The following is an 18,489-nucleotide window of genomic DNA, read 5'->3' on the forward strand; positions in this document are numbered from 1 at the left end:
AAATGTAGTCTTCACCATTGGTTTGTGCGGTGCATTTGACCAAAGCTAATTCTTGGGGGTCATTTATTGCTTCAATTAGTTCAGCCAATAGGAGGGCATGTTGCACTGGAGTGCCATCAGCTCTCCTAAACCCTCTTCTTCTCCATTTCGACAGCCCTGAGTGGACAGTGGACGTAACATATGCGCTGTCGGAATATATGGTCACTCGTTTGTCAAAGCTTTCCTTCAACGCCAAGATCAGTGCAATTAGTTCTGCTGCTTGAGCGGAATAATGCTGTGGTAGTTGTACACATTTCATTGCCACACACACCGGTACCTCTATCATTTTTACCACTGCTGCCCCAGTCCTCCTTATACCATCCCTTTGGTCGATAGTTGATGACCCATCAATGAACAGGAGCTCACCTCCCTCTAGTGCGTTTTCTTCAACCTTTCTAGTACATGAGTACATTTCAGTTATTTGCGTACAATCGTGGGCATAATCTCCTTCCTCAAGTACTTCTGCTAGGAACCTTGCAGGGTTGACCGTGCTACATCTAACAATTGATAGTTCAGCTCTGGATAAGATGATCTCATAACCTGATGCCCTTTACGTGGTTAGGGTGGACTTAGGTTTATTCAATATCGCAAATAGTGCATGTTCCACAAACAGTGTAGTTGGGCACCCCATGGTTATTGCTGATGCTTTTTCTACCGCAAAAGCAGCTGCGGCGAGACCTTGTTCGCAAGGGAAATGACCTAACATCACAGGGTCTAAGTGGCCGCTGTAAAATGCTACTGGTTTGTAGCCCATGCTTGTTTTTTGAGCCAACACTGCTTTCATTACTGCTGAGTCGCAATGTGAAAATATAAAGAATTGTCGCTCATAGTCTGGGGTTGCCAGTACCGGAGCAGTTGATATCGCATCTTTCAGTTCATCAAAAGCCTCTTTCATTTCCATTGTCCACCCCAACTTTTTCTCCCCTTTATTGGCTTCCTTTAATGCCTCAAGCAGGGGTCCTATGTATGAGCTATAATCAAATACCCATGCTCTAGAGTAGTTGCACAGACCCAGGAACTGCTGCAGTTCCCTCACTGTTTGTGGTACTGGCGTTTTTGAAATGGCCTGTGCTCTTTGTGGTGCAATCTTTCTTCCATGTTGGGATATGAGCTGACCAATGTAAAGTACCTGTTTTTGATAGTACTGTAACTTTTCCATGTCTACCTTGTAACCTTTTTCAGCCAGTATTGTCAGCATCTTTAATGAGTCCTCTCTGCATGTTCTTTCGTTTGTACTGCAAATTATTATGTCGTCGACATACTGCCACACTGTGCTTTCCACTTCAATGTTACCCAAATACATCTGTATTACTCTGTTGAATATTGAGGGTGATTCGCAGTACCCTTGTGGCAATCTGGTGTGTTTCCACTTTGTGTTTCTGTAAGTAAAGCTTGTCAAATCTTGTGAGTCTGGGTGCAATGGTATTGAGAAAAAAGCATTTTTAAGGTCGATCACTGTAAATCGTGTTGCTCCTGCTGGAATGCCACACAATATTGTGGCCAGGTTTGCGGCTATAGGGTATTCTGCTTCTACTATGTTGTTCAAGGGCCTGAGATCCTGTATGAAGCGCCAAGACCCCCCTCTAGCCTTGCGCACTGGGTATACAGCCGTGTTACATGGTGATTCTGAGGGGACCAATATGCCATTATCTATAAGGGCCGTTATGGTTTCATATATGCCCTCATCTGCCTCTTTTGATAGTGGGTACTGTTTCACTCTGGGGAGTATTGCACCTTTCTTCAATTTTATCCTTACTCCCCCTATACTTTTTATGCACCCCACGTCATAGGGGCTAGTAGTCCACAATGATGTGGGTACCTTTGTCATATCCTCCTTAAAGAAGGGAACTGGGGTGGATGCGGGTGCCTCAAGTGCCATTGCAATTTTCTGTGCTACTTGTTTGTACGCCACTCTTAGCCATATTTCCACACTCATCATAAACACCATTATACCTTCCTCCTTTTCTTCTGAGAACAGCTCCTCATCTGACACCTGGGTGAGCCTACATCCTTCTGCTAGTGCTATCACTGCCCTCCATGCTCTTCCTTCTCTGTCTTGGGCATGTACCGCAATGTAATCAGCTGTTGCTATAATGCTCTCAATGTCCACTGGAACCACCTTTCCTTCTGGTTCATTGACTGGTGTTTCTGGTCTGAACAAATAGGCTGCTGGCCTCCTCCAGATCTTTCCCTCTATCCCTGGCATCCATGCAAATGCCATGTCTGTCCCGTACTGGAAGAGTTCGCCATCTACTGGCTCCGCCCTAATCGCTGTCTGTCCGCAGTATGCTTGCATAATCTGTCGTGCTGTGAGCATGTTAATTCCTGGAGTAGAGCAAATTATGCCGTCCTCCGTAAAGGAGATCGTCATATTCAACCTGTTCATGATGTCTCTCCCCAGTATATTTACTGGTGAGGCCCTATAATATAAGAGTGGGACTGACATGTCATAATCTCCTATAGATAAGGGAATATTTTCAGTAAAGGGAACCAACCCTCTAGCCCCAGAGAATCCTTGGGTGTTAATGGCTTCGCCCGACATCTTAAATTTACCTTCCCTTATGCAAGACCTGGTCGCCCCGGTGTCAACAAGGAATGATAATTTTTTGTCACCTATCGTTACCTCTATGCGTGGTTCCTCCGCACTATTAGGTGTTACCGACAGGATGGGACACACCAAGGCCGTCTGTGGGCTGTCCTATTGAGGGTACAACGATTGACCATTTCCTGTGTAAGGGTTGTGTCCCAGGACCGTCACCCTACCCAGTTGTGTTTGTTGTGCTTGGGGTTGTTGTGTTATCGCTACCTGTTGTTGTGGCAGTGAATATGTCTGTGGCTGTTGCTGTGTTATTAGTTGTTGCTGTTTATTTCCCTGTTGCAACGTCTGCTGTTGCTGTATGCCCTGATGTTCCTGTGTGGGCCTTGGTTGTCCCTGTTCGCTCCATGATGGTGTTCCTGGTCTTACTCTACACGTGCCTGACATGTGCCCTATTAATCCACAACTCCAACACACTGGTGGTTCCCTACTCTGCCATGGAAAGCTTCCTGTGTTGTCCTGGTATACTGGTTGTCCGGTGGGGTAGGAATATCTAAGTCCTCCCACCTGCTGTTGTGTGTTATATCCGTATCCTCTCCCTCACATAATTCCTCCTCTTCCCCTGTTGTAATTATAATACCCAGCTCCTGGCATTGAGTATCCTCCTACCATGTTGGTCGTGTATGGTTGGAGTGGCGGCACCTGTTGTGGTATAGTCTGTGAAGGTGGTATTTGGGAGGGATCTTGTGCAGCCACTACTTGTGTGGGGCTTTGGGTCATTGTTGTAGGTGTAGTTATTAGTGCCCCTTCCATTGTGTATTTAGTAAGTTTTTTCTGTACTAGTTTAGCCTCTTCCGTTTTCCTGTCCTCTTCCTTTTGTTTCATTTTTCCTTGCCATGTCCTGCAATGATGCACTATTGTCAGTTGTATTTCTGGCCATGCTTTTGCTTCCATTCCCACTACTTTCTTCAGTTGTTTCTGAACTCCTTCTGGGAGCCCTTGTACTAGTATATGATAAAATATTGCTGGTGTTTTGTCCCATTGTTCTCTAGTTTCCATGCGCCACTTCTCTTGGATTTCCTGGATATAATCAACAGGATCTTCGTTCTCACGCATCTTGCGTGAGGTAATTGCTCCTATGTCTGATGTGTCTGGGTACTGTACCCTCAATGCCTGCCACAGTGCATGTCTGCAGTTTGCGAATGGTGCCCCATCATGCGATGTGTTTGCTATTATTACCCCAGGGAATCCCGCTCTCTTCCAAATGTCATCCGCTGCATCCCCTAATATCGATATTAGAAGGCCCTTTACATCTCCCACTGCCAGTTTCTGTCCTGCAGTGTGTTTTCCCATTTCATATATCCATTTACCCGCACCTCCACTTAATGATGGGAGCCTGCATTTTATATTTTCTTTGTCTGTATGCTTCCAAGGGACATACTGTGGTCTAACCCCTCCCCTCTCCAGAAGTGGCATTAAGTTGTGTCTCGTTTTATCCCTTGGGTTCCATAAAATCGAGTCCTCACACCCCTCCTCTTCTTCCCTCTCTCCTACATAGTCTATTTCATCCGTATTTCCCCTACTCATAACTCTTTCTTCTCCATATTTTCCCCTTCTTCCATCATTTCCTGTATTTAATGTGGGCGTGTGTATTCGTCCTTCCTGCCTGCGTCTAGGGAGGTCTCTAAGCCGACCTGCATAGGGTGTCAATTTGTTTGTGAAGGGCGCAAGTTTGATTGTACGTAATGAGCGTGAGGTGGTTGAGCATGTAGGGTGGGATAGGAGAGGGTGTGATGGTGACGGTGTGGCTTCATGTGTCTGTCTTACCACTATCCCTTGCTCGTCCTCCTCACTTCTCTCCAATTCATCCTTTCTCCTACAGATCCATGGTGAGTTTGTATTGGTCCGGGTGGTGTATAGTTTATCTAGACTTTCCCTTTCACTGTTTCTTTCTTCCTTCTCCATTCCTTCTTCTTCCTCACTACAAAAGTCATTCACAAACGGCAGCCCCCACTCTGTCTTTTTCCCCTTGATTGTTACTGTTTTTAAGTCTATTAGGTCCGGTTCTCCCTTTTCTCCTTTACCAACCGTTCCCCTTTGCGCTGATGTTGTTGCTACTTCTGCGTCTCTATACACATACCCCCTTACTTCACTCTCCCTCCTCCTATCTTCTCTTTCCCCTTCATTCCTCTTCTCCATCTCTCTACCAATTTCCTCCCTTTTCCTTTTTAATTCCTCCATTACTTCGCTACTCATCTTTTCCAATATCCTTTCATCCTCTTTCTTCCTTTCACATCTCACCCTCTCCCTTTCTAATATACTCTCTATCACCCTCCCTTCTTCGTATTTCTTAGTCGTTTCTGATAGTAATCTCTTCTTCCACATTGCCATTTCTTTTTCTTTCTCTTCTTCTTCCCTTTTCCTCTCTCGTAGCACTGCTCTTGATACCCTTTCTGCTGCTGCTTTTACCCTTTCAGCTTCTCTCCTTTGCTCCTCAGTTCGTTCCCTTATTTTTTCCAATTCGTTCTTACCTTCTTTCCTTTCCCTCGCTCTCCCTCTTTCCTCCCTCTCAAGCTGTTTGATCAGTTCATTCTGCTCATCCCTTAACTCTGCTAGTCGTTCCTCCAAAATCTCTTCCTTTTGTCGTAACAGCTCTTCCCCTCTCATTCCACTCTCCCTGGTATTATCCTCGTCTGTTTTCCTTACTACCTCCTTCTCTTCTCCTGTTAATGAACCTCGTAATTTTAATAATATCTGCACAGCTACCCACTCATCATTTCCTATTTCCACAGTTTGTTCTTCTCCAGTCCTCCCCTCCCCTGCTGGCATCTTACTATGAGCCACATATGGTGGAGGGCTGTATGCCGGGTTCGAGTACCCCTCAGCCGCCCTTAACTGTCCTCTTCTTATTTCTCCTAATTCTCTTAAAGGGTACAACCCCTCTCCCTCTGTTTCCACTACCTTTACGAGGGGTATATCGTTGCTCGGTTCCTTTTTTATTTCATTTGATTTATTATTCTTTTCTCCTCCCTCTTGTCCGTTCCCCGTGTTCTTTGGGTCTTCCCTCCCCGTTTTCCCATCCTCTCCTTCCTCCTTAATCTCTTATTCTTCCGGTATTTCCCCCACAGTGAACATTCCATTTGGTCCTGGTCGGGACCCCTGGAAGATCCTCCATAAGTTAAACACCTCCACGTGGTTTGTCAACTTCTTCCCTTTGTATGTATTATGCAAATGGTTTAATAGTGAATGTTGGGTATATGGATCGAAGCTACCATTAGGCGGCCATGGTGTTATCATTTTGTTGTCCGTCCCCTGTGTCCATTCTATGCTATACTTGATCAGTTTCTCCCTATGGGGTGACAGTGTGGTACATATGTGTTGTAGTGGGGTAGTGAGGGTGTTCCCCCACCCTCCCGATCCTGTCCCGTGTGACATAGTAGCGCTCCACTTGTTAACCTTCCCCTATTTGGTAGCGGTTATCTCACTAGCAGTTTACAATATACAGCCTTATATCGTTACCTGGCCCCGTAAGTTTGGGGACTTGCGATAGTCTGCTAAGGAAAATTATAAAAATATAGTATTTACATTTGTATATTTTCTTCTGTCTTTCTTCCTTTACACGACACCCTTACGGCCCCCTGCGGCCGAGGCGCACGTAGCCCCCTGCGGCTGCGTACCCCTTATGACCTACTTATACAGTCGTCCTATTTTCACTTGCTCCTCCTCCTTCTTCAACACTTGCCGTGGCCAGCGTTCTCCGTGCGCAGCCACGTCCCCCGTTTCGCCTTTCCCCGATCAACTCATTACCATTTATCTCCGTTTCCACTCCCTTACCACAGTTCTCTTCCCCACCACTCTCAGAAAGAAAGATGCCTTGTGCTCGGGATATCCTATGAAAACCCTACTGGTGACGTCACCGATCTCTTCGAGCTACTGGTAAGTTCTTCATATATTCTTTAAGTTCAAAATACACTTGCAATCTACCCCCGTTAACCTCACAGCTGTCTTCCTGTCACTCCTGGAACAAGGTAATCAATAATATAATCGGACTGCGCACACTGCGTCGCCTCGCGTGTGATACGCCCCTCGACAGGAGGGCTTAACCAGCCAATTATCTTCCGTATTGGGCAACTAACTAGCTACCGCCTACAGGGAAACATCATCTACCTATCGAGTTTCTTGCTCGAACAATAGGGATCCTCATCTACTCATTGATCAATAAATGCCAAATCGTAGGAAACCACACACACACACACCCTTACACGTAGTCGCGACCTAGGCCAATCAGTGTCTACGAGCGGCCGCACGTGATGTTTTCGTGCTCCACCCCCCTCTCTCGCGCAACGTAGCCGACTGCTCTCGCACTCGTTCGGCTACCATTCATTTCATTGCCAACACTAAATTGTCAAACCTTAGCCGCGCACCTGTGCAACACCTCCCACCTCCCGTATTTAATTCCTCCCCCCTCCCTCACAATTTCACATTGCTTGTTGTGCGTGGCATGCTCACCAAGTTCTCTCGATGCGGGGCCGCTCGACTGCGTGCACCCCTCCAAGCGGCTCGCCACCTCCCCTCGTCTGGACCACGTCTGGACACTCGCCAACCGCGGGCGGGATACTTCTCAACCGGCTCCCGAAGGCCAATATCCGGATTGCGCTGTCCGGTCTTCTCGCAGTTCCGCGATGGTCCTGTAGTCCTCAGAAGGGGGCAACGGCAGAGGGGGCCGCGCCGCCGGGCCTCCTCGCAACGGGATTACCTGTCAAAAAAGTAAAAATAAAAAAGCAGATCTTAAACAGATCTCAGCAGTGCCTCCAACTTGTCGGGGGGAAATTCTGCCGGGGTCGGCCGGGCCGTCTGCAGACCTCTGGGCAGGGAGGCCCCAACTCCTCCCGTATATCCCAAAAGAGATAGAGTATGAGACACACGCAAGAAGCAAGGTGACTCTGCTGTTTATTAGACAAAACGGCAGGGATGGGTCAAGGAGCGTACGCGTCTGTCCTGACACACACACAATCGTGGGGCTCGCAGGCCCTTTTTACCTTAGTATGACGCGCTACTTGCGTCACTTGGAAAGTTTAGCAAAAAACCTATCTCCACTCTGGATTGGTTACTCGAGTGGTAGGGTTAGTATAGCATGCATATAGAGAACGGTATTAGTGGTTGAGGGTTAGTCAGGAGGTATACCTGGGCTTCGTGATGCGTGAGCAAGCGTGAGATGCGTGAGCAAGCTTTTTTAGATAAGTTCATGATGCGTCTTGCGTTTCTGCATTTTGAGAGCCTATGTGGAAAATAATAAAGATGCACGTCCGTGAGTATGTCTGTCGCCTACGTCATAGCACTGAATATATTCTTCGTGTGGATTGGTGTGGGAGTGTCCGGTGTGCATGTTTGCACAGGTGTGCTGACCGCTGGCTAGGTCGTCATGGCATCTCTAACGACGTGTAGGTTTAGTGGAGTTGATCCGTGCCGCAGGTGTCGGCATGGACAGGGCGGGATGCTGGGCAGGTAGATGGGCACATCCGTATGTTCCTGTACCAGGGTATTTGGTCGTCTGGTAGATAGGCAAACTCCTCTCGTGGCGGGTGTCTAGGCCGTGATCCTCTAAGCCAGGCGCGAGAGGGGAAGGGCGTCAGCCTGTTCTTCCATTCTCCCACTTCACACCTCCCTGAGGGGATCGCTGACACTCCAGAGATTTTTGGGTCTTGGACATGGTCCAAGGGTTTAAAAAATACTTTTACACAACACCAAGGTAGACAACTCTCTCAAATCATATATGCCTAAGCAGAGAAGATCAGCAATTGCTAGAATCGGAGCTGAGAGGATTAGAGTGCAAAGTGTATTAACAGAAGGTTTCATAAGCAATTTATTCATAGTCAAAGAGAAACACAAGCTGAGGCCAATTATCAACTTGACAGGGTTGAGCAATTTTGTGACTCACAGACATTTCTAAATGGAGGGGATTCACCTCCCAAGGGACATATTGTTACAGAAAGTTTGGCTGTCCAGGATAGACCTCAAATATGCATACCTGATGATACTCATTGCAGTAGAGCACCAGAAAAGTCTAAGATTTAACTTGGGGGAATCAAGACACAAATTATGTTGCCTACTCTTTGGCTTGGCATCGGAACCATGGTGTTGGACCAAACTGATGATCCCTGTAGTGACACATCGGAGAGAAAATATACCTGGATGAAAGTTGCAAAATGTGCCTGAACAAGGAAATGCTCAAACTTCAAGTGAATATCTCACTAGAAAATTACTCTAGATACTGGGGTTTCTGATAAACTGTGAGAAATCCAGTGTTCAACCAAATCAGTCCATGAACTTCCTGGGGTTTGTAGTAGACACAGTCCAACGATCACTCAGTTTACCAATTGCAAAAGTGAACGACTTCAAGAAACAGATCAGACACACACTGATGAGGAGAGGGGTGTTTTTTGCGAGAAATTGCAAGGCTGGTGGGGCGCGTTTGGTTTCATGGATTCAAGCCATATTCCCCGGGCCTTTACACTACAGAGACCTGCAAAGGCTAAAAATCCAACACCTCAGTAGGGGTGTATCTTACAAGCAATTGTACTGATTTCTCAAGAAGCGAGAGAGGAGTTAATGGTGGCTCCATCACATGAATGCATGGAAAGGGAGGGCTATATTTGGCTCATCCCCGGATCCGATTATAGAATCCGACGCCAGCAGATGGGGCTGGTGAGCCTGATGCAGGAACCTGTCAACAGGGGGCAGGTTGTCAGACCAGGAAATATCATTTCACATCAAATGCTAGGGTCCTTTGCTGTGAGATGCTGGACTCAGGAGAAGGTGCAATGTTTAGTGCTCCTCAAGAAGGACATTGTGCCTCATTACGGGTCCGGTGGTAACCCAGCCGGTGATACCTGTGGGTTTCCGCCAGACCTGTAATAATTTACCAGCACCTTACCAGCACCTTATTTCCCGGTGCCACCGGCTCATTACAAAGTCAGGCCCCAGGCAAATCATTAGTTGGGTGGCACAAGGTCCAGAATGTTAGCAAAGATGGCAAAAGAGTTCCGGCACCTCTGTCTACAAAGACGAGTTTTAGTGATGGTGGAATACCTACCAGACCGCCAGAACGAGGTAGCTGTCTGGAACTCCAGAATTCTTAGGGATGCCAGCGATTGGAATGTGGACGAGGAAGTGTTTCAAGACCTGGTGGTGCAATGGGGACCGTGTCACATCAACCTTTTCGCATCGAGGTTGAACAACCAACTACCCTGATTCTTCAGTTGGAGGCCAGGCCCAGAGGTGCAAGCAACGGATGGCTTTATCAAGTCATGGGATCAAGTCGTGGGTTATGCTTTCCGCCCTTTTCTATGATCGCGAGAACATTAGCTAGGTGAACAGGCAGAAGGCCTCTTTAATTCTGATCACTCCAGATTGGAAAGCCCAAGCTTGGTTCCCGGAGTCAACACGCAGCAATTCGGTAGCTCTTCCCAAGCACAGCAGAGGGAGCAGCCACACGCTAGTAAGGACAGTCAAACTGAACCTGATTGTCTGGGCAATTCCAGGTGATCTTGGGTCAGGCTATCGAGTAAAGCTGAACTCATCATCAATGAAATTTGGGCACCAGGGTCCCATAGAGCATATAAATCTCCATGGGTGAACTGGCATAGTTGGTGTGTGGAAAGGGACGTATATCCCGATGGAACAGTTGTGGTTCACATAGCCAATTTTTTGGGCAGAGATGGCAGCACAAGGGAAAGCGTATAGAACCATTAATACAGCCCGCTCTGTGATCTCGGTGGGCCATCCTAAAATTGAGGGGATGCCGATAGGCGAAAACCCTCTGATATGCAGACTGTTAAAAGGGGTAAGAATGACTAGACCTCCCAAGGAGAAGTACTCACAGGTGTGGGACGTAGATACAGTAATTCAATTGTTTCTAGTGTTGCCAGACAATTCAAAATTATCTAGGAAAGATTAATCAGATAAACTTACTATGCTCTTGTGCCTTCTTTTGTGTAAAACAACTTTGGATGCCATGGCATTAGAAGTGAATGGGAAGTCACTATCACAGACTGGAGTGACTTTCTTCATCTCAAAAAGGACTAAAACAGGCTTAAAATCTATTTCCTACCATGGATTTGCAACTCAACCAAAACAATGTCCAGTTAGATGCTTAGCAGCGTATGAAGACAGTGGGGATATCACAGTTATCCTTATGTAGACCATATGGATTGGTATCACCAGCGTCTCTAGCAAGATGGTTAAGATGGGTGATGTTACAGGCTGGTATCGACGTACACTGTTATGGTGCACACTCAGTGAGAGGATCAATGGCCACAAAGGCTAATAATATAGGATCCAGTTTGGAAGACTTCATGATATCAGCAGATTTGTCGAATAATTCAACCTTTAAAAACCAATTGAGAAAATGTCAATGTTTGTGGTAAGTAAGCTTTAAACATGCATAATCAGAGCCTCCGGCCTTAACATAGAATTCAAATTTTCAACACATTTGATCCAGAAAGTCACATTTCTGTTACAGACAAAGAGGCAAATGATTATCCCACCCTTGCCATTGTTTTGGGTAATGAATGTATATGTATCATGAAATGTTGTGAAATTATCATAATGATATTGTTGTGATGTCATGACCCTCTTTGAATCAGTTCACTGAGATATGTTTTTCATTTTAGGTACCATTTTGGATAACAAGCCAGCTGGGAACTGAGAGGTGGAGGAATTTTTATTGGAGATCGCGTTTACCGCAAAATTGGATCAACAAAAGAAAGGAGTATCAGTTATTCTGGGACTATATGGTTGTGGATTGGTCAGGTTTATCACATATTTATCCATGGACCAATAATACCCTGGAATACTAAAGACTCTAACTTTCTTACTGTTTTTTATCGGTTTTGTGAGAAGTAAAGTTGAAGAGAAAACATAACCCTACACCCCCATATCTTTAATAGAATTATGACTTTCTGGAACAAATGTGTTGACAATCTGAATTGTGTCCTTGCCTGTGATAGGTTGCAGTGAAAATGCGTCACCCATGGTAGTATTTTGCTTACTATACAGTCCTCTTTTTGTGCTATTGATTTAAGACAAACCTTCAATTCCTTCTAAACATAGGAGCTGTGCTATGGTAGGGTGTGGCAGGGGGTTAGTTCATTATGGAGTGATGTGCTGTTCCATAATTCCTGATATACATATATCACTCCAGTTTTAGGGTCTTACTAATGAGCTATCTATAACATATTTTCTAGGGTACTCATAAATAATTCAGCACCCCTGTATTCTTGTCGCATTGATGGAGAAATATAGGTGTGCTTGTCTGTCAGACTGTACAGGAATTATTTTACTTGTAAGAGTGTCCTGTTATGTTTTCCTTAGCAACTTGGGAATACTGAAGAGCACCTGGATCTTCTGTAGCTTATGGATGTGTCCATCCACGATGATACACTACCTCCACCTCTGAGTATCATGGAATATGTATCTTGGCAGATGGGACCCTCTTGGAAGCAACATGGACCTTCTCCCATTAGTGTTGCCCTTTCTGATGGACAATCTGTGGCGCTGTTGTCCTTCCAATGATTGCAGAGGTTCACTAGGTAATTGCCCAGCTGGACCACTCCTTGGATCCCACCTACTCCCTTTGCGGCACCTGCATCTTTACTGCCCCCTGATGTACTTCATAGGCCAACATAATATGTCTGCTGATAAGTGAGGCAATGATTATGACTTTTCTTCATGAGAGGCAGTCACATCAGAGATATTGGGCTTGGCTTTCAGGTAAGATGCCATAGCTGGTGTATTAGGTTCTTCCATTTCCTGATTCTTGGCTAGTCTTGAGAATTTGAATGAATTCATAATACTTGATATCTGTAGCAATTTTACCCAGAGCCAGTGCATTTGGGAGAGCCATCTCCATTATCATTAAAATCTGATGTTCAGTGTCTTACACTTTGCACAGGTCTTGGGACCTTGCTGGTTCTAAAATAATGAGATTTTACATTTACTGGGTTGTTGCTGGCACCTGCAGTTAGAGTATCCATTTCTCAACACCTGCTGGTGGGCAGTATTGTAAAGATAGGAACAAGGAGTCTGTTGGGCATAGATGTTAGCTAAAGTGCTTGATCCCCAGATCACCAAGATAACTTTCCTGTAAATCTTATCTAATATGGGTCATCTTTGGTCTATAGTGTGTGGCTTGCAGACATGGCCACCTACACACCGCTGGGGAGGTTTCAGGAACTCGCATCAATAATTATACCAGTGCCCTTGGTGTTGTCAAAGGGTGCCATTGTGGTGTAAACCCTAAGTATGGCGTTTGGGTTTATAAAAGACTCGGGCCCTCATTACAAGCTTGCCAGTCTGGAAATAACAGTCTGACCTGACGGGCGCCCCAAGCCATGCCGGATGCACCAGCTGAATGGTGCCAGTGCATCCGGCCTCCCCATTGAAATGGGGCTCAAATGGAAATGGGGATCATCTTTTACCGTTGCCCGGGAATTGGCAATTACTGGGTCCTGCAAGGCCGTAATTACCTGGTAATTGCCCATTCCCTAGCGCCGGTGTAAAAACGACCTGGTAATTACCAGCATGGCTACCACCAGAGTCGGACTTATGAAACTTCAATGTTGTTCTTGAGGGACCATCATTCCTTAAAATGTCGAGCTGCAATTCTGCTTTTCTTATAAAAGGCATCTAACTTGGAACACTGATTCTGGGGCAGATGTAATATTTGCTATATGTCGCCCACAGTAGATCATCAAGTAGACTTCTTTCATATTTGTACCTTGTTAGGATCTGCTGTTCTACCCTTTCACCTCACCACATAGGCAAACAATCAACTGCAGTCAGTCTTTGAAGAATTCACTTTCTTGCAGTCTGCAGTTGGTCAGTCGCTAAACCCCAGTCATCTGCCCTGGTAGGTCTTCATCCTCCTTGTGTCTTCATTCATGTAAGTGTATATGCATATAAGACGCAATGAAATAGTTCCATAGTGGATGGCAACCCAGAGCAATAACTGCAAAAATAACGTATTTTATTGAGAAAGGTAACGCCAGGAAGGGCTCATGACACATTTCGCTCTCTTGATGAGAGCGTGTTCACAATTAAAATGCCCACACCTTCAGACAGTTAAATAGACACCAATATTTACAGATTTCACTTATGTGTTTACCATTGTTGCTATTCGATGTTCAGTGAAGTCCTTCTACTATGTCATACCTTCTTTGCAATTCAGCAGCCATGTTTGCATAGAGTGACTACACTCACTCCATTCAAACTTATTCTACAATAGTTTATATACCAATTGAGTAATTAAAAAGATACATTCATATGCATATTGCCTCATTGAAAGTTTTAATGATAATGCAATACAATAAGTACCATATCTCACATGTCAATATATAACGCCTAATGGCTACAAAAAGGGCAATTCATGATTAGCATCAAGGTTAAGGTAATTCATTTCTTCTAATAATCATAACAATTTCTATGTGTATCCCATCATTGATTATTAATAAGTCTTGATGGATGATTATACAGAACAATACGTAATGCAAGGCAGTATATAAACATGTGTGCCGAACTGTGCTGCTAGATTTCGCTATCCATTACTGGAAACCTTGTTTGTTCTTGCCACCACTGCGAGCCCTGAGAAGCTCCTACTGGCTTTGCAGCGTTCTACTCTACTTCCTGGAGGAGGCGGAGTCTACGGAAAGCACGTGGCGGATCACGTGACCTCGCCGAGACCTCTTTAGCAGCTGTGGGCCGCCCGAGCGGGATGTGTGCCGAACTGTGCTGCTAGATTTCGCTATCCATTACTGGAAACCTTGTTTGTTCTTGCCAGCACTGCGAGCCCTGAGAAGCTCCTGCTGGCTTTGCAGCGTTCTACTCTACTTCCTGGAGGAGGCGGAGTCTACGGAAAGCACGTGACGGATCACGTGACCTCGCCGAGACCTCTTTAGCAGCTGTGGGCCACCCTCGCGGCGTTAAGCCCGAGAGAGAAAAGCCCAGCAGCTGTTGTGCGGCTGTTTGGCGGATGGTGGCCTTAAATATAATTCAATCGTAATAATCTCTTAGAGGAGCTGCAGCAACAGTAATATTATTGTGTGTACAACCTATACCGCAAAGTACCAAGGATATTTTCAGCCTACCCCTGTCCCAATCAGTGCTGTCCGTCGAGATCAACTTGCACGATGAGCCCGCAAACACGTCAGAAGCAGAAAACTAGGCTCGACTCTGAGCGATCACACTCTCCCCTACAGTCATTGTCGAGTACTCTGGAGCGACACACCTCTGTGGGGAGAGAAGGAAACGAGGTAAGAACTGCTATACAAAACATGGCAGTGCTGCCCCAAACGACATGTTCTGAAACTTTGTGTTACAAACCGCCGATATATACTGTTAGCTCCTTGCTTACATTAACAAAAAACATCATCACTAATAAAAATCTCCTTACGCGTTGCCGTCTCAAACCGATTTCAGATGTAGCCCGGCAATTAACAATTGCATCTCCTTGTGCGCCTTGTCTAACGATGCAACTGGAAGAGTTTCCATATTATGCTGCATACTGCAAGTATGCTTACGCCTATGAAAGATCGGATATTATAGAAAAAACACCCTCAGTCGAAAAATGTAGTAATTGTGAAACCATACTAATCCGGTCCTTGGCCCTCGATACCAAAATGATGACAAATGTCCTGTCAATGCCGGTAAACACGATTGAGGTAAATACCTCAGCTTTTGAGTCTCCTTTTGATGTAACAGACTCTGAGCTTATGTTAATTCAAGTGCCCGTGAACACCTCAAATGAGACAAACTTTACATTTTCGCCACCACCAAACTTGCTGAATGTGCAAGCAGCTAAAAACATCCTACCGGGTGGATTACAAACAAGCAAAGGAGCGTTGTCACCTATGGCGAGGGTACCAGTTAAGCACCAGGATGTCCATTCTCACTTGAAAATGCCATTACAAGGCTCGTCAGGTCTCTCTAAAACTGATGTGGAAAGCTGTAAAGATTGTTTAATAAATCCGAATCTGACACGCCCTCGCCCAAGTACAGCCATAAACAGAGGTGGAGGTGCACATGGGTCGGAAACGCTATATCAATCGGTAATTGCTCCAGCATCACAACCTAATTTGACAAATACAGGAAAAAAATTAAAAACAGCTCTAGGTATAGCACCCAAAGGTCTTGATCTGGCAGAGCGCGAGGCGCGGTTAACTGAGAGGCTTACGGCTGATTACAACTCTATCAAAGAAAAGCTGATACAGAGCTTTGGCGAGAAGCCAAATATGAATCCTGTTAGCACTGCCCCGAGCGGATGCATTCCAAACAGTATATATTGTCAATCCAAATTTGGATTCTCTGAGCTCAATTCTTCCCACCGCAGCTCAGTAACTGACTGTCCTACTTCCAGTGATAACAATGTTACACTTGCCTCTGATTGTGAGAGCCAAAATTGTATGAACGAAGAAGATGTGGAAGATGAATCTCTACAGCAACGAGGGATTCCAACTAAACTAATACACGAAACAAATTCTTCATCTGCAACTTCTGCTCAGGAACAAATGAATAAATCGAACCTGTCAGTTGCAGCTGGCATCCAAATCCATAATAATGTATTAGCCGCTACCTCTTTGGCTCTCATTCCTTTCGTAAAACTCTAATTGAGTTTAAAGGACGCCTTAAAAGATCAAGGCACGCAAATTAACCAGCTTATTTCTAAAATGGACACGATGGAACTTCTGAATAATGCACTGCTGCACAGAATGGACAGAGAGGCGGAGACGTCCTCGCAATGGCAATATCGCCTTGGAGATCTCTTGTCAAGCACTCATGTAGATAATTCTACTCTAATGGCTGCAACACTTGAATGTATGAAATGGGTAAGGCATAATACCCAGGTAAATGCAGAACAAATTCATGGACACCTCAGTGGTTCAGTCAATACAAATCAAAATTACCTTTCATCGAAAAATGCTAATTTTGTACCAGCTTTGGCACATCCTCTAGTGAATACCTTCCATGATGGATCCCCTAAAAACAGTGTGGAAAATGCAAGATGTCAAGGAGTTTTGGTACAAACACAAAAAACGCAGATTAACACAACAGTCATGTCGCCCTGTCTAATCGCAAGTACTAGCGAGATGCTTGTTGATAGCTTAATAGCAACAACAGAACAAATACAAGATACTCAGAATTCTACCAGTGTCATAGAAACTCTAGATTTGATCAACTCTGATACAGTGCGCACTGAATTCCAACAGATCCCAGAGGTCATTAGTGCAGTGGAAAATCTAACCTTATCATTGGCCTCTATAAGCACAAAGTCGTTTGATATATTTAAAGGCTCAGCTAAAAACTTTTCAGTTGGTAAAACAAAGGTACCAATGATGTCTGCAAAAAAAGTTCGATCAGCTCCAAAAAAGATAGCGAATAATCTACCAAAAAAACGCTCTACTAATGTTAAACAATTTGTCAGAAACATAGTGACTCCCCAAAAGCTGGCGCTCTTTGAACGCCCAACAAATGAGGGTCCTTTAGTTAATGCCAGTACTGCGCACTCAAAACAGTCTCAGAGCCAGCGCAATGATGCCAAGCCCCCCTTAAAACAAAAGCAAAATCCAAATAAGCGGGCCCGTCTAGAATCAGACCCTGAACAACCAGTACCAGATGAGGAATCAGTGGACCTATGTGATCTTTCGACATATTCGCTAGATTCTTCCAGCTCTTCTTCGATCGTGCCTGGTGAGTCAGGAAGTCAAAGAAAGCCTAATGACCCAAAAGAACCCCATCGTGGAGAACAATTAGACGAAATAGCAAAAGGGTGTAAACAAGTCATCACGTGTCCCTCAGTATCTCATAGGAATTCTTTAGAATTCAATCGGGTTAATGCAAGGCAGATTTCAAGCTTAAAGAATGGCGCTGAATCGCCTCAAAACTTCAATCCTAAAATGACTGCTGCTCAGCAGAATAAGTACATTCCAATAAAAACAAAAGCAAGCGATAGACGTCAACTTGACTTAAAACAGCAAACCTGGAAAATCAGAGTGGAAAATGTGTTTTCTGACGATAACGATGTCAACTTAAACAGAAGAAACGTGATGAAATTACTCCATATCATCCCATCACTTTGTACCATCACTACTGAAGATATCTTAATTGTTGAATATATCTCAGAGAAATCCGTCAATAAGGTCTTCTTACATATAAGATCACTTGCAGTAGAAAAAACCCTTTTAGCTGCACGAGATGAACTATTATCATATGGATTTGAAATACAATCGGAGCGGAATATACATAACTCTGCAAAAAGTGATGCTGTAAAATCAAAAATTGATCATCGACGTGAAGACTTATGAAGTCTTCTATCTTCGCGAGAGCGTGGATTTGGCACAAAATCCACTTGGGAGAATGCTGAGGATCACACAAGACAATCTGCATCACAGAAAAACCAACAAGCATAACCATTAGTAAATATAGGCACAGAGATTTGTGGGATCATCTCTTGGAATACCAGAGGATTTCTCCATCTATTTAATGACTTCCCCACAGCTTTAGCAAACAATTTTATCATCTGCCTTCAAGAGACGTGGCTTTGTGAGCCTCCGTCAAAAGATGGTTACACCATCGTTCTAAATAAAGCAGGAAAGAATCAACATGGGAGACCCTTTTCTGGTCCAATTACAATGGTCAATAATGTATATGGTTGGGAGATAAGACAAACATTTATGCCAAATCTTTTCGTACTTGGTATACTACTGCAGCTAAACCCGAAGAAGAAAAATCGTTCCCCACAATTATTGATCATTAATTTATATTGGAATCCAGCTATGATTTCTTCGGCAAGTTTCATTAAATCAGTGATGGCAATTATCGATCCATATCTAACATCAAGTTTGGAGACTATAATTATAATA

This window comes from Ambystoma mexicanum, chromosome 3q (assembly GCF_040938575.1).
Source record: "Ambystoma mexicanum isolate Mex_15411 chromosome 3q, UKY_AmexF1_1, whole genome shotgun sequence".
NCBI lineage: Eukaryota > Metazoa > Chordata > Amphibia > Caudata > Ambystomatidae > Ambystoma > Ambystoma mexicanum.